Source organism: Triturus cristatus, chromosome 3_2, assembly GCF_964204655.1.
Source record: "Triturus cristatus chromosome 3_2, aTriCri1.1, whole genome shotgun sequence".
NCBI lineage: Eukaryota > Metazoa > Chordata > Amphibia > Caudata > Salamandridae > Triturus > Triturus cristatus.
In genome coordinates, this window is record NC_140584.1 from 860,395,013 (window position 1) to 860,419,616 (window position 24,604).

The 24,604-nt window shown below is 44.3% G+C and overlaps 1 protein-coding gene across 1 annotated transcript in view; it reads right to left on the reverse strand.

Annotated features, from left to right (window-relative positions):
• The window catches only part of SEZ6 (seizure related 6 homolog), a 1,090,094-nt gene that overhangs the window by 1,040,978 nt on the left and 24,512 nt on the right, over window positions 1–24,604 (reverse strand). The gene's annotated exons all lie outside the window — the stretch shown is intronic.

A 24,604-nucleotide genomic window follows, 5' to 3' on the forward strand; every position in this document is an offset into this window, starting at 1 on the left:
CGAGCGACAGCAGTGACGGTATAGTAGAGGGCGTGGTGAACTCCAGTGCCATCTATTAGGTTGCATCTGGGGCGTACAGACTGTGGCCCTGGGAGGAGATAACAAAACTCCATTCATTTCAATTAGGGGGGGCGTGGCAGGCCGAAGGGGTAGTGGGTTGGTCATCAGGAGAGGGGGAGGGCTGTACGAGGACTGCCACGCTTCTGATTAGTTTGCTGGAACACAAATTTCCTACTGCGTGGTTTTGGTTTTGAAAACAACTTTCGAAAATGCCGCCTGAGACGAAGCTTGTCGCTTCAGAATGTGCCTCATCTCGTTTCTTGCAACAGAGGCCCGAGAACACAAGGAACCAGCTGTGGGCAATATAATAAATGTTGCCACACAGATCACCGGGAGGCCCACTGATAGAGGCGCACTGATCTGTGTAATCTGCCTGCGACAGATACCGAACACAGACTTTCAACTGGCAGCACTCCATCAGGTCAGAAACTTCATCACACTTTTTCTAACTGTTGATTTTTTTTAGATGGGGGAACATTTACCAACAAATACCAGGTGAGAAAATTAAAAGGTTTCTTCAAAATTCAAAAATCCCTATTTATTTTACACACGGAAGATTTTCTACTTAATAAATATACCCGATTTTGTGAACTTTATCAAAAGTGTGAGCTTTTAAAACTCAACTGATGCAAGAACCCTGCCCTGATTACAATGACACTAGTGCTTAACTTATGCTGCTGGCTGGCAGGGGCACTGTTTCTTTCGGACCGGCACTAATTTTAATTTTGCTGAATGCGCAGTGCCAATGTGGATTAGGCTGCAGGTGTAGTGTATATTGCGCAGGGAACACGGATGACTGCACATAAGGGACTCTGGAGGGGTTTGCACCCCGAGCAGTCGCAGGATCCTCTTAGTCTATCTAACTCATACCTCTACTCCTGCTCTGCTATCGCCAAATAAAACCTGCTGTGATGAATAGGAAATACTGTCCGGCCTCAGGCCCAGCACTGTGCCTGGCATTGCTGGGTCCAGGCCGAGACTGGACCTTAGCACTGCGGGGGTTTATTCTTGCGCATAAATCAAATAACAGGGATACCTTCTCTGTCCAGGCATTACCAGAGACAGTAAGTTACTGTACTCTGAGCTGTGAAATCTGGAATAGTGTTATAAAACACGTGTTTGAAGAGTATGGAGCACGCACGTTCTTAAATACTTCTGGGCATTTTTAAATACATCTTTGCAATTTTGACACATTTTAAATTCTACATTTAAAAAATAATGTTTTCAAAATCTAATGCACGTAAAATGAAAGCCTGTTTTAAAGTTTTTACATTTTCTTCAGAAATTCTTAATAAAAAATTATGTGGTTTTTCTAGAGGTGAAAATGTTCTTGTGGTAAATCACTATTAAAGTGTTGTTCCTATTTTTGCCTACTGGGGGCTACAAGAGGATAATTCTTGGTGTGTGCTTTTTACTTTCTGGTACATTATTTCTTCAATCTCATCCTTGGCACTTCCTAACAGCACAATGATGGCCTATATGAACTACCCTAAAAATATTTTAAATGTTGAAGGAAGATATCAAGGTATCTGTAGGCCTCTTCTATTCAAGCCCTCAGAGTGTTATTCTATTGACCAGATGAGATGTTGAGACCTGAGAAAAGAGAGAGAGCAATGGTCAAGGTGAGAAGCGAAGGAAAGCAGGCCCAGAAGTGAAACATGTGAAAGAAATGTCAACAAGATGAGAGAGAGTAGGTAAGAAGGGAGAGAGGAGAGCCACCCAAATATAGCGGGGAAAGAAGGCACACCAGGTGTGATGGAGAGAGAGAGATGTGATAATAGGGGAACGAAAGACGGAATGGAGCTGAGAAAACAAATCAGCCGAGAAAGGATAGAGAGGAAATCGAGAAGAGTAGAGGTAAAGTGGAGAGAGCTGTTAAGGACTACTATATGGACAGTAAAGTGCTTTGTGAGAGGGGAGATGGATAGAAGGGTCAATAAGTGAATAAAATGAATATGAGGGACAAAACCAATTATAAATGGTGGAAGAGAGATGACAGACCACTGTAGAACAAAGGAAGGATTACATAGGAGTGAGGATGGCCAGTGGAGCAAGGATAGAGTAGAGTTGCATGGGTGGCAGCTGTTGCCATTAGGCCTCATCGCCTCCATGAATTAATGAACACTGGTCACAACAGCATCAATGCCCAGGTGACTTCTGCAGACAGGGAGAAGCATGGCACTTGTATTGGCAAAGTTAGATTGTATTGAGGAGCTCTGTGGGAAATGGTTAATATGAATGGTACAAAACATCGAGAGTGCAAAACTTATGTATTGCCAACAGTAAGGGGTCTCTATTACTGGGGCGTGAGCTTAGTATGAGGGAAGCCTGCTTGTCTGATTCTGGCCTTGATCGCTTTTGTGTTGCATAAAGGCATACATAGACAATAGAACTGTAGAAAGGAACTGCTGGCAGAAAGTATTGTACACAAATTCAAGTTTTCTGCTGTGATCTTAATCGTTCTTAAGTAAGTGCATACTTGTATTTGTGTGCAGTTATGTCTAGGTGAAAATGCGCACTGTGTTACTGCTCTACGCGTTACTATGTAATGCAAAGGTTTCGATGACCGGCAGTGCACTGTAAAACCTAGAATTTGAATCGGTTTTGTTTTAAAATGTTCCATGTTGTGGGGGGGGTGGGGGTGTATGGGAATATCCCCGCACAACTCTTTTTGAATTTGTCTCGCTCACAGCGCTCACACATTTTCTTCAGGGCAACACTTTCCGCCTCACCATATTTAAAGTCCACCAGCCGCCACTGACTAATCGATTGCATCACATAATGTCCAGTCACAAGGGTCACAGAATGTACAATTTTGAGGTTCCTGAGTTTATGTTCTAATCGATTGCATCACATAATGTCCAGTCACAAGGGTCACAGAATGTACAATTTTGAGGTTCCTGAGTTTATGTTCTAATCGATTGCATCACATAATGTCCAGTCACAAGGGTCACAGAATGTACAATTTTGAGGTTCCTGAGTTTATGATCTAATCGATTGCATCACATAATGTCCAGTCACAAGGGTCACAGAATGTACAATTTTGAGGTTCCTGAGTTTATGATCTAATCGATTGCATCACATAATGTCCAGTCACAGGGGCCACAGAACGAATCATTTTGATCCCTGAGTATTCTACTTTCATGAGATATTTACTTCCACTGCTGACTGCAGGGGTCTCTTTCTTTACTGTTTAGCACTCGGAGTTCCTGTCTTTTCTTCAGTGCCGGCTCTAGGGCGGTGCGATTGGTGCCACCGCACCGGGTGCTAACTTGGGGTGGGGGTGCCATGTTTATTGTTGTATTTATGTTTTAAATGCTCCCGATGCCATGTTCCTTGTCCCAGCAATTTTCAAGCATCAATAAAAATGTCAGGATAACTTCGGTGATAAATGTTCTTCCTGGAGATAGGCCGGAGCTTTGTCTGGTAGAGGAAGTTTTGGCTCATCCTAGCACAGAGAGTTAATATGCCTGCTGCAAAGAATGTGTCCCATTCAGATCACAAAGTGCATATACTATAAAAAAGGTCAATAGGTTATTGCTTTTGTCAGAGGTATCCTTTTGTTACTTGCAGTTTAAAAGTTAAAATCCTAATATAGAGCAGTGGGCTATTACCTGTTGTCAAAGAGCTGCATGCAAACTCCAAAGAATATATTACAGATGCATGTTTATTTGCCCAGTCTTTCCTTATTCTAATATTGCAAAAGGGTTCATTTGGGTAGAAATCAGTTCTTATTATTAAAGAAAACCCCTAACAATGTTGTTACTTTTTAAATTCTGAATTTGTGCTTTTCAGGACTAAGGACTCTTAAACTATACTGCTTACCAGTATGGATGACATGTGACTCCTACACGGTGTAAGCCTCTGTCTTATGTAACATTTCCTATGCATCTTAAACTGGTATGAGTGGCACTATAAAATTAAATGAATTTAATTGACAGTGGTTATGGCGACTTGGGGGGCATTACCAAATGGTGGGAGTGATGGAATGTGTGGTGAGGTGGTCATGGGGGGGGGGGCCCCAACAAACATTGTCGCACAGAGCGCCACCAGTACTAAAGCCGGCCCTGCTTTTTTTGTTTCCGTACCCACATGTTCCACCCGAGATCCCAGAACCCAACACCTCCAAGTGGTTTAGTCACTGCCCTCCCCCGCTCATCTGTTGCTCCTGCTTCAACTCTGTCACTCGCAGCCACGCTTCAGCCCACTCCAATGTTCGTATGTATATATGTATTTCAGTGCGGGCCTAGCAGCTGCAAAGTGCTGCTGGGCTGCTTGTCTATTTGTTTGCGCTGCATGGTACTTTCGTTTTCTCTACTAGAAAACCCTTTCCAAGATGTCCATGATGGCTATAGTCACCATATTACACAATGCCAATGAAAACAAGCATTGGTAAATGCAACAGCTCTACATTTTACATATTGCGGCCTATTCACTTTGGTAATGCTTTTTTTATATATTTCTTGAATATTTAGAGCTAGAGACTAGGGGCTTTTACTGTTGGCCTTCATTTTTTCTGTAATATGATTCTATGGTGACTTAACAAGACATTAATTTTTACATTTATTGATAAAGGCACTGGATTATACTGTGTGTGGCTCAACCTTCACACAGCAGTGCCCCGAGGCAGGCCTGGACTGTTACACCAACTTATCTAGAAAAATCAAGAACACTTTCGAGGCCGAATGATCCATGAGTGAGGGACACATGCAATTTCACTTTGAGACTGCTAGGTGGTCCCTACAGGTTCAGATCATGAGAAGGCCTCATAAAGAGCATTCAAATGTCATAAAAGCCCAAATATTAAGTTGGCACAACAGGACATTTTAAAGTGGGTCACAGTGGCATTGAGACTATTTCCTATGTGTGAGCGGTATTGCTGCCACATCGACACCACCTGAGTGGAAGGGGAAATGAAAAACTCATAGAAAGCCAAGGCAATCTATGCTCAACTCTAAAAGTAAACATCCATCAGAGCTTAATGTGAAGCCAGGAGTCAGCTCTCCATATGAAAGGCAGCTTTTAAATGTATCTACATCTATATAATGACAGCAATTTCTGGTTTTGGTTCTTCCAATGCAATAGTAAATCATGATTGCCAGGTTTTTGCTGACATAGTCAATTACTACATTATATATGTAGAAATAACACAGTAAATATATATTTAAATTGATAAGAATGTGGTTTAAGGTTAATTAAAGTGCAAGTAAGAATGGGAGTCATACGGTTCAAATGTGGTTGGAATTCACGCTAATGAACTTTAGAAAACGCTTAAAGAACTGGCTTTTTAAACAATATTATCTTATTTTCATCCTTTGCCTGTTAGGACCTTGCTCTGTGTTTCGTTTTGTGGCTTTATTTTAGTGCCGAGAAATTCTAGTGACGTGCACTCTACAAATAAATATAACATAACATAAGCTATGGACAATACGTGGATATGGTACACATACATTCCTGGATCATTAAATAGTGATGAGTCCAATAACTGACATCAGTTATTGAATGGTAATGTTTAAAAAATGCCTGGTTCAGTAGAATTGTAATACATATGTTATGGAAATGAAACAATAATGATGTTCCTTAATCATGGTTTATTGATCAACTGCTACTATAATATTAGTTCATTGGAATCGTTTTTTCCTGGAATCCTTGTTGCAAAAAGTGGAGACTGTGTTATAAAAGGACACTCCCCATTCCAAACAGCGATAGGTAGCCGAACAGGTGAAACTACGTCGCATAGTGAGCGGATCACCAAATTATGCCATATAGCATGATTAATAAAATGGAAGATTGGAATTACATGATCTGCTGCAATTCTGACTTTCTTGTGCCCAGATATGGCACTAGAGACAACCAGAATGTATGCATTTCATCAATAAAAGATGAATGTAAAAAACACAACAGTGACATCACAGACACTAATTACACGGTAAGTGGAACATTAAAATGACATGGTGAGCGAATCATGAACTGTAAGAGGAAGTTATGAAATAACACTAATTTAGGGTCAGATTACAAGTTCGCCAGTCCATAGGACCGCCAAACCTGTGGTGGAGGTCCGACCACCGCTGCACTGCGGGAACACACGCAGTATTATGACAGCGGCAGTGGGACCGCCACATGACCGCTGCGGCCACCAGGGATTCAGAATATTGTGGTGTTCGTACAGCGGTCTGAGGCAGAAATATGCTGACGATGCCACAGCGGCCCTGCCGAGCATATTCCAAGTTGCCTCACCTCCACCCTTTTCATGGCGGGGAGAACGCCATGAAAAGGGTGACGGTGAGGCCCCTAAGAGGACCTTAATAGGCCTCAGGGCCGAGGGGGTCATGTGGGGGCACATGTAGTGCTCCCCTGGATTTGCACCACCAGTTCCTGCACAGTGTACCATGCATGCATGTATGCCATACCATGCAGGAAGGTGCAGTCTGCTCTCTGAGAGTAGCGGTCTGCATGTTAGGCTTTTCTATGAGCCTAACAGACCGCTGCTATCAGACCGCCGCACGACCACCTGCCAGACTAGGTTTGAAGTCCTTATCTGGCGGGCAGTTGCACCATGGATATGGCGGTCCTACAGCGAACAACGCTAACAAAAGTAGGTAGATTGTTCGAATAAAATAATTGCAAGCATTGGCAACATTAAATGGGATGTAAAAATACAGAGATCTTATTTTTGTTTTTAACGCAGTACTTGCTCCCTTCTCTAAAGTTTACATTTCTGTACACCTTATGTGGAAAAACGACACTTGTTCTGTTGTCTAATAGATATCATGCTGTGGCATTTAAAATTCCAATTCAATTCGTCTTAGATTAAAAAACTGTCAATAATACTATGCTGTGCAGAGTTCCCACCAAAATTGTTTCAATAAAGCTGTCAGGTGAAACTACCAAATACCTGCTCCCAGCAGAGTCCTACTTCTGACAACCTGCCTCCTGTCAGTAAAACAGCAATAAAGCGGCTGGATGATGGTACTGAGATGTACACCCCCCACGCATTTGCCCCCCCCCCTTCAACTCTCAACCGTCCAAGAGGTAGTGCGCCATCTCTGGGGACAAGCCAAGTTTTCATTATGCCAGTCAAGCCTTGCGTACATTTCGATTATTTGCCTACCACTAGTTTAAAACAAGCATTTGCAATGCCATTGGTCTCGCCTTTGTGACCTTATATGTATTTAGCTATGCAGCACATTAGCCTGGGTGCTGAAACATCTACTGTTCTTTAACATGGAAGGAAAGTAAGCAACAAACTGCGTGACACGCCAGGTATGGGAACACATGAATATAAATATTGCCTTTCAGTGGGAAATGGTGTAGTCCAAAGCTCTGTTTTTAATATAAAATCAGGGCCTTCGGTGGTCTTATCACTGAAAATACAAGATTTGAAAAAAATATTATTGTCTACGGGTGCTTGTGGAAGACAATTTCTATGGACTGGAATCTAGAAAATGCTAAAGTGATTCTGGTATGTTACTGACCTCTGCTGGTCGTTTTCTATCAAGAAAGTTAAATAGAAGCAGTTGCCAGAAAAAGAAAAAAAGAAAAAGTCTCTCGGCAAAAAGCAATTCTGGTATTTTACTGACCTCTGCTGGTCGTTTTCTATCAAGACAGTTAAATAGAGGCAGATGAACAGAAAAAAAATGTCCCTAAGCGGAAGCAGACAAGTCTTAGGGCTGATCTGCAGAGCCCACAAAGTACATACACATATAAGCAGGGCCTCGAAATGGGTCTCTGTCGGGCTCTGTTTTGTGCCCGGCCACAGGCGGTCCGTTTTTTCCCGGACTGCAGTGAGAGCAGGTACATCATGTGCACATGCTCACACTGCTCACTTCTCACTAGTGGACAGACACAGCAAAATTCAAGTCCGGCGGCAGACTATGCTAGGCATAGATTTTTAGCTTATGTGTTTTTAAGCCACGCCCATAATTCCATTGGCCACGCCCCTTTGAGAGACCCCCCAGTTTTTTCATCCCACTTAAAGCCCTGCATATAAGTATATAATAAGTATATACTAAAGTGTATACAAGAGGTCTTGAATGCTCGACCTAAAAAGGCCGTTTTACTTGCGTTCACAATGCCCGAATTTTCTGCCTCAGGTATATTTGCTCACAAGTTCTTGCTAGTGCTGAAAAGCGTGTGCCGTTTGCGAGTTAACTTAATTAAAACTCTTTTGCTGACGTCTTTGAAAAAGTATTTTGGCAATCCTTTTTTTCCAGCCAAAATTCAAAAGGGGCATGACAGTCTTAATTTCAACATAACAAACGATGCACAGAAAGCGCCATGAACCACAGGTAGTGATTGCAGTATTTACAAGAATGATTTTAAACGTTAGAGAGGAAACGTCACAACTTAGCTCGCCCGTAAACAGCGCCGCTCGTGCGTGCACGGTATGAGAGCCGCGTGCACGAACCGCGCATCTGGCGATCAAACCCTTCCTGGAATTTAAAATGGCGAACCCAGCAGGAACGAAAAATGAATCTGATGCATTTTCAGTTAATTGAAGAAAAAACATCTTGAACCGTCCTGAAAGGCATTCAGTCACATCTCCGGCGACACTCTACCAGCACCGTGCCCGAATCAGTTCAAATATTTATGTATTTTTTATATTTATATTTGTGCCAGGCTCCCGGGAGAGCGCGGGGCACTGTTCAAGAAACGAGCCGCATAAACATCGACATTTTTATGTAATATTTATTAAAATCAAAAGCACCTGCCAGAAAGCTCCTGTGAGAATTCAAGCTGAAAGCTGCAGTCATGTGGCCAGTCTGGCCCTCTAGAAATGGAGATACTGTACGGCAGCGCTGAATGCATTTTACCTGCTGGCCTACATGTGGCAGCCACAGGCCTCCCAGCCTCTCGGAAGCCTCGTCATGCCCTGATATACCGTTTATTTACCCGTGTCTGCTACCATGCGTGTAACTCCACTCACCCCTCAGCTTCTTAGATGCCCCACCATGTCTTGATACACCATTGATTTATATGTGTGTGCCTCTGCCTCAGCCCTCCCGGCCTCTCAGAAGTCCCATCATGTCCTGATATACCATTTATTTACCTGTATGCTTACCTGTGTGACTCTACCCCAGCCCTCCCAGCTTCTTAGATGCCCTATCATGTCCTGATGCACCATTCATTTACCTATGTGCTTACATTTGTGTGACTCTACCTCAGCTCTCCCAGCTTGTCAGAAGCCTCATTGTGTCCTGAAACAGCATTGATTTACCTGTGTGCTACATGTGTGACTCCACCTCAGCCCTCCCAGCTGCTCAGATGCTACTTCGTGTCTTGATATACAATTTCTTTACGCTTAGGTTTACATGTGTGACTCACTCCACCTCAGTCCACCCGGCCTGCCAGCAGCCTCATTGTGTCCTGATACACCATTTATTTACTTGCATGCTTACATGCGTGACTTCACCTCAGCCCATCCGGCCTGTCAGAAGTCCCATCATGTTCTAGTGTTTAATTTAGTCACCTGCGTGCTTACATGTGTGACTCCACCTCAGTTCTCCCAGTCTGTCAGAAGACACATCATGCCCTGATGTACTATTTATTTACCAGTAGGCTTTAATGTGTGACTCCACCTCAGCCCGCCCGGCCTGGCAGAAGCCCCATCGTGCCCTGATATACCATTTCTTTACCAGTATGCTTACATGTGTAACTCCACCTCAGCCCTTCTGACTGGTCAGAAGCCCCATCATGTCCTTATATACCCTTTATCTACCTGCATGTTTACATGTGTGTGGCTCTACTTCAGCCCTCCCGGCTTGTCAGAAGCCCCAACGTGTCCTTATATACCATTTATTTACCTGCATGTTTACATATGTGTGGCTCTACCTCAGCCCATCCGGCCTGACAGAAGCCCCATTGTGTCCCGATATACCGGTTATTCACCTGCATGCTTACGTGTGTGACTCCACCTCAGCTCTTCTGACTGGTCAGAAGACCCATTGTGTCCTTATTTGCCCTTCATTTACCTGCATGTTTACATGTGTGTGGCTCTACCTCAGCCTTCCCGGCCTGTCAGAAGCCCCATTGTGTCGTGATATACCATTTATTACACCTGCATGCTTACGTGTGTGACTCCACCTCAACCCTCCTAGCCTGTTGGAAACATCGGCGTTTCCTAATGTTCCCATTGTTTACCAGTAGGCTTACACAGAACTCATGTCCTGATATCCCCTCATTTACATGTAGACTCAGTATCAGAAGCACAATCATGTCCTAACATTCCCTTTATTTTCCTGCATGCTTACATCTGTGTGACTCTACCCCCATCAGACGCTCCCTTGTGTCCTGATAGACTTTTATAATATCTGCAGGTTTACTTGTGTTTGAGTCTATCTCAGCTATCCTGACAGTGCTTAATTTGAGCCAGTGTTTGTTGGTACTCTGCATTAGGATTTATTTCATAACACACACACATATTTATGATGGGACACCACTTGATGGAGCTGACAGTCTATGTTTAGAAAAGCACACAAGCAAAGTGTTTAACAATCCAATATATGATTACAAAAGTAATAATCCCAATGTGCTGGGTCTCCTAGTGTAGTTCAAATTGCCACATTTGTAGGACTGTTATGGACGCATGAAAATGGATTTAAACCTACTTACTTATTGTCTCCAGTGTGAAGGATTAAAATCAAAAATGGATTTGAATAATTTGACCCCTTTTATGAAATTGACAAATGTTAGCCTATGTTAATTGCCCTTTACAAGGCCCTAAGGCTTTCTTCAGGACCATTGGCCTCTCTCTGCTGTTACTATCACCTGATTGTGATCTCTAATTAGACTTAGTTTAGTTTCTGTACTAAGAAAGGATAACACAGACAAGACCAAGTATGTCCCAGGGCTGGTCAACTATCCACCATGCCAAAGGGACACTATTATAGCCCGCTACCTCGTGCTTTACCGGTTGTTAAAGGGCCTGGACCCGTCTGCTCAGTCCTTTAAGGAGGAAGAGGGCCTTTAACAACCGGTATAGCCAGAGGCAGAAGGGATATACAGCTGTTATAATGCTCCAACCACTGAGAGTAGAATGTTCTCAATGAAAAAGTCAAACATCGGAATGTTGGAGCCCCGGGCTTATATCAGCCATTATATGCCCAGAGTTATTCCTTTGTCTTCAATGAAGCTCTCAGCGTTCCAATGTTCTAATATGGACTTATAGCCCCCCTGTAGTGGGCTATACCAGCCATTAAAGGCCTGCTCCAGCGTTTGGCTGGGCCAGAATTTTGGGGGCCCTGGACCAAATGTATTTTGAGGGCCGTTGTTGTTCAGAACAGCTTTGTATATATCACCCAATGTCAGCCCTTTCAGCCCTTTTGGCCAGGTCACTGACAGTGAACAGGCGCACTCGTTAAAATTCTCAATGTGTTTTCTCTGCAAAATGTCTGTAATAGACTCTCACACATCACCCACATTAAGAATAAATTAAAGTAAAACAGCATTTAAAAAATCTGTTTAAGAATGAATAGGGCAAGACTCTCTGCAGAACAGAGCTGGCTTTATAAGGGGTCACCTTGAAAGGCTGAGGTACTGGGCCACAGCCCACTTTGCCATGCCTTAAAATGTCTTTGCCGAATGCCTTTAACAAGGGAGCGGGCTGGTAAAGCCTGCTACAGATGGCTATTAGAACATCCCACCCTTAGTGGACAGAATGTTCTAAATAGTAAAACAAAGGCCTCACGGAGCCCAAGGGGGTTGAAATCCCTGTGGCTCTGTGAGGCCTTCACTCACATCAACAGCTGTGAACAAAGGCAAACATTGGAATGTTGATGCTCCGCAATTTCACTCTTGCAATCTTCTAGCAAAAGTTCTCTTCGTAAGCGTTTCATATGCCACAGCCCTGGAAATTCTTCCATGACATGCCGCCTCCACATCTGCTGTCTGAGCTGTCTTTATGTATCCGTGTTTTTTTTCAAGTATGTATGCTAAGAGACTAATTGGGTGTCGTCTAGTAGACAGCGCATGTGCTATTTTTTATGAAACATATTGTTAACTTACAGTGGGCTTATGACCTGCGCATTGCTTAACATTTGTTGGCTTCATTGTCACTCTCTTTTGCTTGCTTTGTATTTGTTAGCATATGCAGGCTTTTCTTCCTCTTCCTGTGTTTGCCCCGGGCCATGGAATCAATAATGAATTACTTTAATCCTTCCATTACTATCTTTTGAGGTGCTACCTTTTTTCTTTTTGGTTAAAAACTCCATAAGAGTACGTGTGTTTTCCGGCTGTCTCCCTCGTATACTTTTCTCCCCCACAACTTCCTCCATGCTCTTGTATTCCTCTCTCTCGTCCATGTGCACTTCCCCCTGTACTTTTTGGCCTGTGTGCTTCAACCTGCCAGCTCCATGTTGCTCTTTTTCACCCTCTTGCTCCCCCTCACTAGCACTCTACTTTGCTCTCTCTCCATAGCATCCCCCCTCCTGCGCTTCATGTATCTTCTGCCTCCCACCCGCCCCCCTGTTGCTACCCCTTTTCATCCCACGTGTTACTTCTGCCCCCATCCACCCTGCTGCTTTAGAAAACTCTGTTGCTTTTGCCCAGTGCTGCTTCCCTCCCACATTCTTAAAACAAGCATTGGCATAGCCAATAGGTCTCGCCTTTGGGACCTTATAAGTGTTTAGCCATGCAACAGTTGATGTTGTTGCACCAAGGATATTGTGCTGGATAACTAAACACTTATAAGGTCCCAAAGGCGAGACTTATTGGCTATGCCAATGCTTGTTAAACTTGGTAACACTGTATGGGCATTGGTTGCACCTCATTGGTTCCAATTTAATACCCAAATACAGCAATAAACAACAGAAAGGTGACCAATCCAGCTTTCAAAATGGCCTTCCACTGTGCGTCAACCTGTGTTGCAAGTATTTTTAGTAACTTTTGAACTGTTCGAGCTAGAAACAACTTTTTCATTTTTGTAAAAATCTTCAGATTATGGGGCAGATAATGGATTATGTGTGACAAATGTGGAAAATCTATAATTATGCAAAAATTGCTGTGGCCGTACAATCAGATAATTCCAGTGGCCCTGAGAATAGGAAGTGGGCACAGGTGGAAAGTGTGGAGTAGGAACTTTTAAATAGTGTGGGGATTTGGAACTAATGGCTGGTGCAAGAAACAGGCACTGATTGGCAGTGAGGCATAGGCACTGGTGGGCAGTGGAAAGAGCTGGCATTGGTGAAAAGTGATGAGTGGGCACTGGGTTCGGAGTGCACACTCATGGAAAGGTCTTCAGGCCCCAGTGTTGTCACTCTGGTGCCTTTCACAAGCATCGAATTTACTCTTAATATGAATGTAAATGTTGGGTTGGACAACACAGGGAGACTGACACAGGTGAAGGAGATTGAAATGCACACAATAAGTAATTAAATCTGAGATATTCCCCACTTCCACCTGCTCGTTGCGACAGAAGCCAGACCGACGAAAAAAATTGTGAATTGCAATCTTGTGCAGGCCCAGTTTTCTGAGTTTCATATTGGTCACATCCTGTACATTAATACATTAATTCAAAACTTTTGCTCGCATTGTGTCTGCACTATGATGCATCGCCTGACAAGTTTTTGTGCCAAACGTGACAAGTCATATCACACGTCGTCCTAATGTCTTTATTGTCTCGGCCTTTTGAGTCTCATCTCTTTCCTGTGTGGAAGAAACTGCTGAGGTCGACTCATAATCGCATTTTCACTTTACGACCGCTCGATTAGAAAGGGCGTTTTAATATAGCAACATTTGAGCGTCTGTTAAAAGGTTTGTGTGAAATGTTTGAAAATACCCTGTAACTGGAAGTTGCTCACGCTCTGTTTGCACGCTGTGTCGCCATGTCAGCATGAAAGCTCTCAAGGAAAGCGCGCGCAGGTTCAAAGGCGAGGCAGCGCGTGACGTGCAGTGGGTTAAACCAGTTGGCAGCCTGTGTGTCATACGAGTGGAAGCGAAACCAGCTGGTGGATTAGTCTGGGTACCGATGCGTCCAAAGAAATACAAGAACCAACCATATGCAACTCAGTTTAGACCATATCCGAAAATAAATAACGCAGTCAGAACATCTGGGTCACCTGCTCCATGAACTGTTACACAAGCCACACCAGACCTATTTCACCTTTCTTGCCCTAATTGGTGATTTGCAGTCCGGGCCTCCTGGGTGCGTTACTTAGATGTTTGGATCAGAACGCAGCAGAAGTAAGCCAGCAGCAGAAGTAAGCCAAATATGCATAGGTCCCCATGAATTTTGAAACACTTCAAGTAATTTCTAATAATCAAGCTTCGCGAATCAGCTCTGGGACCTGAGGTATGAGAACATGGTGGCGCAGAGTGCGTCAGTTCTGAGCTGGCATGGTCAGGGTGGCCAGCATTGCATTTCGTTTTTTCTTGCTGTGCAAAAAAAATGCTCCAGTCCAAAATATCCCACAAGTGTGGGGACTCGTGTGAACGAAGGGGAGTGCAAGTGTCATTTCTGTGGGCAGTATGCATTTAAAAAAGGACGAGGAAGTAGAGACTCAAGTAACGGGAAGGTTTAAGGAAATTTGAAGTAATTGCAAAAGAAGTGGCAACGAGCATAAAAAGAGAAGAAAGAGATAGGTGCCTTGAAAGAAAAGCAAAAGGGCAAATTAAGCTGCAGGGAAACAAAAAAAAGACGAGAAGGGACAAATAAAATGAGAATGTTAGGAGACCCGACTTAGATTGACAAGCCCAGGAGTGGTGCGCGCGCGCGCTCTAAAAGAAATTTAAAACAAGACCCGCGGACTCGAGACGCGCTCTGTGGAGGGGGAGGGGCGTAAAAGCGTGAGCAAGACACTGTGGCGGAGCGAGGCACGTGCACTTGGGAGAGCGCGAGGAAAGCCAGATGGCGCCTCTGCTCGTGCCTGTTCGTGTAACCACACGCTCTATGCCAGCCAAAAAGCTGTGGTCGGCTTTTTAAAACCCCCACTCACTAAATGTCTCGCCAGAGCAGCACATGCGCTAGCTCAGGCGAGACCTAAAAATGCTTTCACATGTTTTTTTTCTTTTTTGATACTAATCCAGGTTGGAATGGAATCTAAAAAGGAAAACCAAAAGGTGGCTACATCATTTTGCAGGCGAGCACATTGTCTTTTTTGCACTTTTTCTTAGTGTGAAATGAGTCCACGTTGAAAACTGATGTGAAGATACATTTCGTGCTAAAATAAAGCTCTAAATGATGGATTTGACTTTCACATAATCCTGTGTTTTTCACATAATTTTCCTGACATTGTGCTTAATTACGCTAAAGCAAAATATACAAATTTCGCACAGCCCTATATGGCATCTAAAGCTATCATCACTGCACGGTGCAGCGTTTACTGGATGGGATGGTATCGCACCATTATGATTTTTTGCCTGTGGAATAGTGTTCATGCACAAGTATCCACAGGTTTTCCCCACGTTATGGGCACTTGTCCCAATTTAAATTGGCTCTGCTTTTTACCCGGTAAAATATGTCAGGAAAAATCCACATGCACTCCTGATTTAGGCAGAAAGTAACTCCCTTTTTCAAGCAAGACACTTGGAAGAAGGTCTATAGAAGCAGAAAAAGAGGGTGCATTTACCCCAGCAGCATTGTCCTTTGTAAGTCACACACATATATTCGTAGCCGGTTTGTCCTATGCAAGTCACACACACATATTCATAGCCGGGTTTGTCCTATGTAAGCCACACACTCATATCCGTAGTCTGGCTTGTCTTATGTAAGCCATACACACATATTCGTAGCCGGGTTTGTCTTATGCAAGGTACACACCCGTATTCATAGCCAGTTTTGCCCTTTGTAAGTCACACACACATATTCGTAGCCAGGTTTGTCCTGTGTAAATCACACACCTGTATTCGTAGCCAGGTTTATCCTTTGTAAGCCACACACACATATTCGTAGCCAGGTTTGTCCTATAGAAGTCACACACACATGTTCGTAGCCAGGTTTTTCCTGTGTAAGTGTCACACACATATAGTCACAAATATCCTGGACTGCTTGTGCTAGCCAAGGAAGTTAGTGCTGTGATTTACCGCTGCGGCCACGTGTGCTCGGTGCCCTGTGAGCAATAACATCGATTTCTGAGAAAGTATCCGCCGCAGGTGGTGGGGTGAGTGAAGGGCCGCCGTATGCTCCCCCGCTACCCCTCCGCCCCAACACCCCCACGTCCCACTGTAACACAAAAAGGCACCCAGATGCGTAAGGGTTCAGTGAAGGCAGCCGCGACGAGGGACTCGGCTTACGGTCTACACATGAACATCACTGACAGCAGAGGCCATAATACACATATAACGATTTAGAGTTCAAAAGGGAATAAACCAAGTAAGGGGCAGTCAAAGGAGCGAGAGGTCAGCGCCATGACGTCAGATTGTAGAGGAGCCACTATGATTGGTCAGACTGCTAAGGACAACCAGTTTGGTGGTCGGAGCCTTGTCTGTCAATTTCTGCGATATTTCACTCGCAGCACTGCCGTCCCAAGCAATGGTTCGATGCTTGGCCTCGCCCGAAGGGTTCGGAGCAAGGAACACACCCACCCCCCCAGTATACGGCCTTGTGAGAATATTACCACATACATTGGGGGGCGAGGGGTGCTTGATTTCCCACTCCCCAGTCTCTGCTCCCTCCCGGAGCTCTTTCTTACACATTTTATCCCACAAAGGGATGGTTTGGTAAAGGAAGCGACCTGATCATGGAGGGGCTTGGGGATAATATGAACGACTGTATTTCATAGCACTGTGAACTGGGCCGTCTCTATGCGCTTTGGGGCCAGGGTCAGACTGCAACAAAAAATAGGCCTGAAACCTAAAATAAAAAATGCCCCCCATGAGCGTACCAGATAGCTAGAAAAGAGGCCCACATTTGCCCATAGGGCAGTTCTGAGCATTTAAAGACACACTGTAGGACTGTTTTGCAAGGTATGGGAGCTTGCATGGATGTGTGCCTGTCACAAGCAATGTTTGTGGTAATATCAGAGAACTCAACAGTAAAAACCGGCCCAGCAGACAAAAATGGGCCATACACTGACCCGTGAGACCAGCCCTTCAGGCACTGCCTGTCTGGCCCACAGCCCGCTCGACCCTGCTTGGGGTCAATTCAAGGTGTTGGCTTAAAATCCTTCAAAGCAGTGCGAGCGCCTAACCCGGCCAACCAGCACCAGCTATGCCCACTACCAGATTCTGCCGGATGTGCTCATTGACCACCGGTACCAACTTCTCACCCAACTGAATAGTGCCAGATGCCAATTTCTAACCAGTGGCAGTTGCTAGTACGGTTCACAAGTGCCAGTTTCTCACACTGCCCTCCAGCACAGGCTCATCGAGTGGCCCAGCAATGCTACCTTCTCACGCTTCCCCCTCCCCAGTGTAAGCTGCTGACATTGACTACTCGTGATAGCTTTCATTTCAGCCCCCGCGCAAGCTTCGATGCTTACCACTAGTCCAAATCTTCCTCATACTTCCAAATCATGCTACCTTCACACACTGCTCACCAGTGGAAGTTCTGTATACTACAAACTGTTGCTATGGCCCCACTCTGTCCAATGCAAGTTTATCTAAACCCAACCAGTACTATCTTTACACTCTGCTCATCAGCAGTTCATTGTACTGTGAACCAGTGCTGTATTCTCCCACTGTACAACCATGCAAGTTTCTCTAACTCCCCACCGGAGCTTTCTTCACACACTGCTCACCAGTGAAGTCGCCAATACTACAAACTAGTACTGTGGCTTCACTCTGTCCAAACAGACACGTTTCCCAAACTCCCAGCCAGTGCACACTGCTCACCAGCAGAGGTTCCTCATACTGTGAACCAGTGCTGTATTCTCCCACTGCACAACCCTGCATGTTTGTCAAACTCCCAACCACTGCTATTTCAGACACTGCTCACCAGTGGAAGTTCCCTATACTACCAACTTGTGATATGGCCCTACACTGTCCCAACAAAGGCGTTTCTCAAACTCCCAACCAGTGATATATTCACACATCTCTCACCAGTGGCAGTTTCTCATACTGGCACAAGTGCAGGTTTCTCACATAGTCTAGCAGTACAATGACTCCTTCTGGCCAGCAGTGCTGTTTTCTCACACTGTTTCCCCCACCCGCGCATGCTTCTTACACTGACCGCCAGTGCAAACGTCCATGTTGTCCTCCAGCAGACTTCTCAGGCTTGTCACTAGTGCACACTGATCTTCACACTCCCAACTAGTACTATCGTCTCACTGTGCTCACCAGTAAAATGCTTCTCATTTAGTCAGCAGTGCAAGTTTCTTATACTGAAAACCAGTGCCGACACTGCCCCGAGTGACAATTGATGGTACTGCCCAATATTACTAGGTTCTCCTACCCATGCAAGTTCTGTTATGTCTCAATTGTAAACTGAAAACTTCCAACCACGAAAGGCATCCTGGGGATAGTTCAGGCCACATATATGCTGGAATATTGAGTACATAAGTAGCAGAGACTTAAAAGGACAGTGACGTGAGATAGCGTGAGGTGCTTCTACCTGAGGTTAGTAAAACATTCCAGAGTTTCATGAACTTGAAATGCCAGGAAACACCCCCCACCTCCTAGATGTGTCATTCTGGCCTACTGTTTCTTTTGCCAGACTTCCTACTGAAGGAGGTAAGTTACTGCCCAAAAGGGACTTTGTCCAACAGTGCCAGCTTCTCACACTGCCAACCAGAGCCAGACCCTTATACTGCCCACCAGAACTCCACTCTCACAACCTGTCATTGCCAGGTTCTCAGATTGACACCAGTCTCAGCTTCTGATACTGCCCACCACTGCCTCCTTCTCACGGTTAGCGTTTTGCACATAGCCCCCCCATGCAATCATATCACACTAGCCCCTAGTTTCTCACTCCGACCACTAATTAGCGCTCAATACACTGCCCACTAATGCCAGTTTCTCACACTGCTCACTGGTACAAACATTTTGTGCTGCCCTTAAGTACAAGCTTCACCAATGTCAGTTCCTCATATTGACTACTAACACCAGCTTTTCACACTGCACCAATTCCAGTTCCTCCTACTGCCCACAAATACCAGCTTTTCACACTGCACCAATGCCAGTTCCTCATACTGACGAAAGCACGTTCTGGGTGAGAGCGTGTCCCTCGAATTGCACTCCAATAAAGAAATCAATTCTGCGATGGTAAATGAGATGATTTCAAATTTATTCGTGTGAATCGTTCAGATAAACGTTCTTCAATTCAAAACATTTCAAGGTCAACAACGAGTGTATTTCACATCATAACTCGATATAGCCCAATGCATTTCGGGCCGGTGTGGCCCTTCATCAGGGGCGGCACTGAAATAAGAGGATACAAGGAATCAGCCTTAATTTAAACACATCTGTTTATGCATAATAGTCCAAGTACTTGAAAAAATGCGTGCAAAAGTGGAAAAGAGTCTTTGTGTGCCAGATATAAAATGTTATGAAATGTAAAAGTAGGTGCTAGTGACCGGAGTAGATGCGGGAAGGTAAAGGATGGGTAAGTGAGAGTAAGAGCCAAAGCAAACAAAAAGGTGTCGAATGCGATCGTATTACATGGATGTTAATACAAGTATCCAGAATGTGCGTTAAGGGAAAAAAATCAGAGAAACTACTACATAGAAGGTGAGGTGAACCCCAAGAAAAACGCAGTAAGTCCAAAGGATTGAAAAAGTCCATACGAGATACCAAATACCGTGAGGAGCAAAGTCTGCATAAAAGGTGCATGAATCAATAAAATTGCTCAGTCGTGAATAGGGTAAACACCATGGATAAGCGAAGTGAATCGAGAGAACTGAGAGGTTCGTGAGAAGTACAGAGTACAGAGTCGAGCACTTATGTGTGGGAAGGTAACCGGGCCGGTGATAACTGTCAAATCACGGGGTTTGCGGCGTATCCGGAAGTATGTCAAGTGCTCAAACATAGTGAATTTAAATGTGTTCGATACTCGCCGTAGCAAATCGGGTGGGGCTAAAAACCCGTGAACCAATGGTGAGCACTCTCCTAGTGAGAGTAGAACCAGTCAGTGTGTGAATAACGAAAGAGAAACGGTACACCAGGTGATACTGTGATCCAATCGCAGTGTGGTAATACAAGCCGGATATGAAACGCATGCTAATGCGTATAGGCGAGTATTTACAGAAGTAAATAAAGTCGATGAAATGTGAACGGACAATAAGAACTACAGTGAAAACAGACTCGTAGTTCAGGTAATAGTGCGCAATGGAGAATTAGTGTAAACGTCGAACATGAAAAAGCGGCGAAGGAAAAAATGTCATAGTACAGAAGGCGTAGTGCGTGTACTGAATGTATAAAATAACACAGAGTATATCAATAAAGTTAGTGTATCAAAATATATCTGAGTGTGCTAACAATAACGTGAGATGGGTGAGTAGAAAGTAACGAGAAACATATATGCTGGAAGCAAAAAAGTGTGGATACTGTAAAACGAGATAAGAGAGAATGTACAATGACATGTACTGTGTCAATTATAAAAAAAATATATAAATATTAATAATAATGAAATTGTGCATGGCATCAGGGAACATAAAGTTACACGGTCCCGGGTCTATGGGAATTGGACCCATGGCAGATTAAACAAGGTCACAGAGAAGCTGGAAAAACATGTCAACAATGCTGTGGCGGAATCAGTAGATTTACAAAAAACAGCCTAGATCATAACGTTCATTGAGCCCTTTCGGGTGAATCGAATCCAATTTGTTAATCCAGAATAATTCGCGTTGTAATAAAAATTGAGTGTTATTGCGTCCTTTGATCAGTGGTACCTGTTCTAAGATAAGAAAGCGCAGTTGGCAAATGTTATGTTGAAAAAGATGAAAATGATTTGCAATTGGAGATCTCATCTGTCGGGTACAGCATTGTTGACAAGTTTTTCCAGCTTCTCTGTGACCTTGTTTAATCTGCCATGGGTCCAATTCCCATAGACCCGGGACCGTGTAACTTTATGTTCCCTGATGCCATGCAAAATTTCATTATTATTATTATTTATATTTATTTTTGTATACTTGACACAGTACATGACATTGTACATTCTCTCTTATCTCGTTTTACGGCATCCACACTTTTTTGCTTCCAGCATATATGTTTCTGGTTACTTTCTACTCACCCATCTCACGTTATTGTTAGCACACTCGGATATTTTTTGATACACTAACTTTATTGATATACTCTGTGTTATTTTATACATTCAGTACACGCACTACGCCTTCTGTACTATGACATTTTTTCCTTCGCCGCTTTTTCATGTTCGACGTTTACACTAATTCTCCATTGCGCACTATTACCTGAACTACGAGTCTGTTTTCACTGTAGTTCTTATTGTCCGTTCACATTTCATCGACTTTATTTACTTCCGTAAATACACGCCTATACGCATTAGCATGCGTTTCATATCCGGCTTGTATTACCACACTGCGATTGGATCACAGTATCACCTGGTGTACCGTTTCTCTTTCGTTATTCACACACTGACTGGTTCTACTCTCACTAGGAGAGTGCTCACCATTGGTTCACGGGTTTTTAGCCCCGCCCGATTCGCTACGGCGAGTATCGAACACATTTAAATTCACTATGTTTGAGCACTTGACATACTTCCGGGTACGCCGCAAACCCCGTGATTTGACAGTTATCACCGGCCCGGTTACCTTCCCACACGTAAGTGCTTGACTCTGTACTCGGTACTTCTCACGAACCTCTCAGTTCTCTCGATTCACTTCGCTTATCCGTGGTGTTTACCCTATTCACGACTGAGCAATTTTATTGATTCATGCACCTTTTATGCAGACTTTGCTCCTCATGGCATTTGGTATCTCGTATGGACTTTTTCGATCCTTTGGACTTACTGCGTTTTTCTTGGGGTTCACCTCACCTTCTATGTAGTAGTTTCTCTGTTTTTTTTTCCTTAACGCACATTCTGGATACTTGTATTAACATCCATGTAATACGATCGCATTCGACACCTTTTTGTTTCCTTTGGCTCTTACTCTCACTTACCCATCCTTTACCTTCCCGCATCTAATCCGGTCACTAGCACCTACTTTTACATTTCATAACATTTTATATCTGGCACACAAAGACTCTTTTCCACTTTTGCACACATTTTTTCAAGTACTTGGACTATTATGCATACACAGATGTGTTTAAATTAAGGCTGATTCCTTGTATCCTCTTATTTCAGTGCCGCCCCTGATGAAGGGCCACACCGGCCCGAAATGCATTGGGCTATATCGAGTTATGATGTGAAATACACTCGTTGGTAACCTTGAAATGTTTTGAATTGAAGAACATTTATCTGAACGATTCACACGAATAAATTTGAAATCATCTCATTTACCATCGCAGAATTGATTTCTTTATTGGAGTGCAATTCGAGGGACACGCTCTCACCCAGAACGTGCTTTCGTCAGATTTCATCCCTACTCAGGGGGATCTACTCGTCTGCACCCACAAACTACACTTACCGGATTACCTTTTTTGATCCACACGAGTGCGCTTCCTCTACTTCATTTGTGACAGTTCCTCATACTGCCCACAAATACCAGCTTTTCACACTGCACCAATGCCAGTTCCTCATACTGCCCACAAATACCAGCTTTTCACACTGCACCAATTCCAGTTCCTCATACTGACTAACACCAGCTTTTCACACTGCACCAATGCCAGTTCCTCATACTGCCCACAAATCCCGGCTTTTCACAATGCGCCAATGTCAGTTCCTCATACTGCCTACAGACACCAGCTTTTTACACTGCACCAATGCCAGTTCCTCATACTGCCTGCAAATACCAGCTTTTCACACTGCACCAATGTCAGTTCCTAAAGCTGCCCAACATACTAGCTTTTCACACTGGTCCAATTCCAGTTCTTCATACTGCCCACAAATACCAGCTTTTCACACTGCGCCAATGCCAGTTCTTCATACTGCCCACAAATACCAGCTTTTCACACTTCATCAATGCCAGTTCCCCAAACTGCCCAACATACTAGCTTTTCACACTGGTCCAATTCCAGTTCTTCATACTGCCCACAAATACCAGCTTTTCACACTGCACCAATGCCAGTTCCTCATACTGCCCACAAATACCAGCTTTTCACACTGCACCAATGCCAGTTCCTCATACTGCCTGCAAACACCACCTTTTTACAATGCGCCAGTGTCAGTTCCTCATACTGCCCGCAAATACCAGCTTTTCACAGTGCACCAATGCCAGTTCCTCAAACTGCCCACAAATACCAGCTTTTCACACTGCACCAATGCCAGTTCCTCATACTGCCCACAAATACCAGCTTTTCACAGTGCACCAATGCCAGTTCCTCAAACTGCCCACAAATACCAGCTTTTCACACTGCACCAATGCCAGTTCCTCATACTGCCCACAAATACCAGCTTTTCACACTGCAGTCCAATGACAGACTTTCACAACACCCACCGGCTGCAGGGTTTCACACTGTCCACCACTGCCAGCTCCCCACACACATCGTGGTCAGTTTCGCAATCACACATCAGCGCTTACTTCTCACACTGGTCCCAATCCAAGCACATGTATTCTGATGGGTGAGAGGGCAGAGCAGACCTAGATACCCATTCATTCCCTGGCCTCTCTTCTGTGTGTCATACGTGATATTGTTTTAAAATATACAATAGGAAAGAAGATAACCTCACCATTGGGAGTACACGGATGTAGACGCGGGGCGCGGCACGGCTGTGCCAGCAGGTAAAGCTAGAGACCAGAGGCAGCCTGGCACTTTCAGAAAAGTGTATCTCGGGAGACTCATCTGAAACACCCTTCCAAGCCTCTCCTTTATCGCTTCTCCTGCAATAAGAGGTCTCTATAATTCTTCATTGAGTAAACCTTCAAGTAATATCCCCAAATGGCTGCTCCCTCCCCACCCACCCCCAAGGCCAGGGAAGCTTCCACCTCTATCATTTTCCGCTCCATTGGTCCCTCCTCCCCTCTGAGTTGTTACTTTAAAGCACAAATATATATTTCTGAGTCTGCGGCAGCGCCGGGGATGCGGAGCATGACGTTCCCGTGGCAGGCAGAGCATCCCATTATCAATCCGACAACCGGGGCTTTATTGCGGGGCCTTGTTCGAGAACATCTGCATTTTTATAGGAGACAGTAATGTAAGTCTGGATTCATAGAGTGCTCCCACCAGCTCGGCCTCAAGGCGCTTGTAGAACTAGCGCGGCCATCACCTCCACCAGAAGCAACTTTCACAACTAGCGCCATCTCCATCTTAAAGAGCTTTAAGAACTAGCACACTCGCCCCCTTCACCTCAAAGAGCTTTAAGAACCAGCACACTCCCCATCTCCATCTTAAAGATCTTTAAGAACCAGCACACTCACCCCCTTCACCTCAAAGAGCTTTAAGAACCAGCACGCTAGCCCACTTTACCTCAACGAGCTTTAAGAACCAGCACGCTAGCCCACTTTACCTCAAAGAGCTTTAAGAACCAGCACGCTAGCCCACTTTACCTCAAAGAGCTTTAAGAACCAGCACACTCGCCCCCTTCACCTCTAGGAGCTTTAAGAACCAGCACACTCGC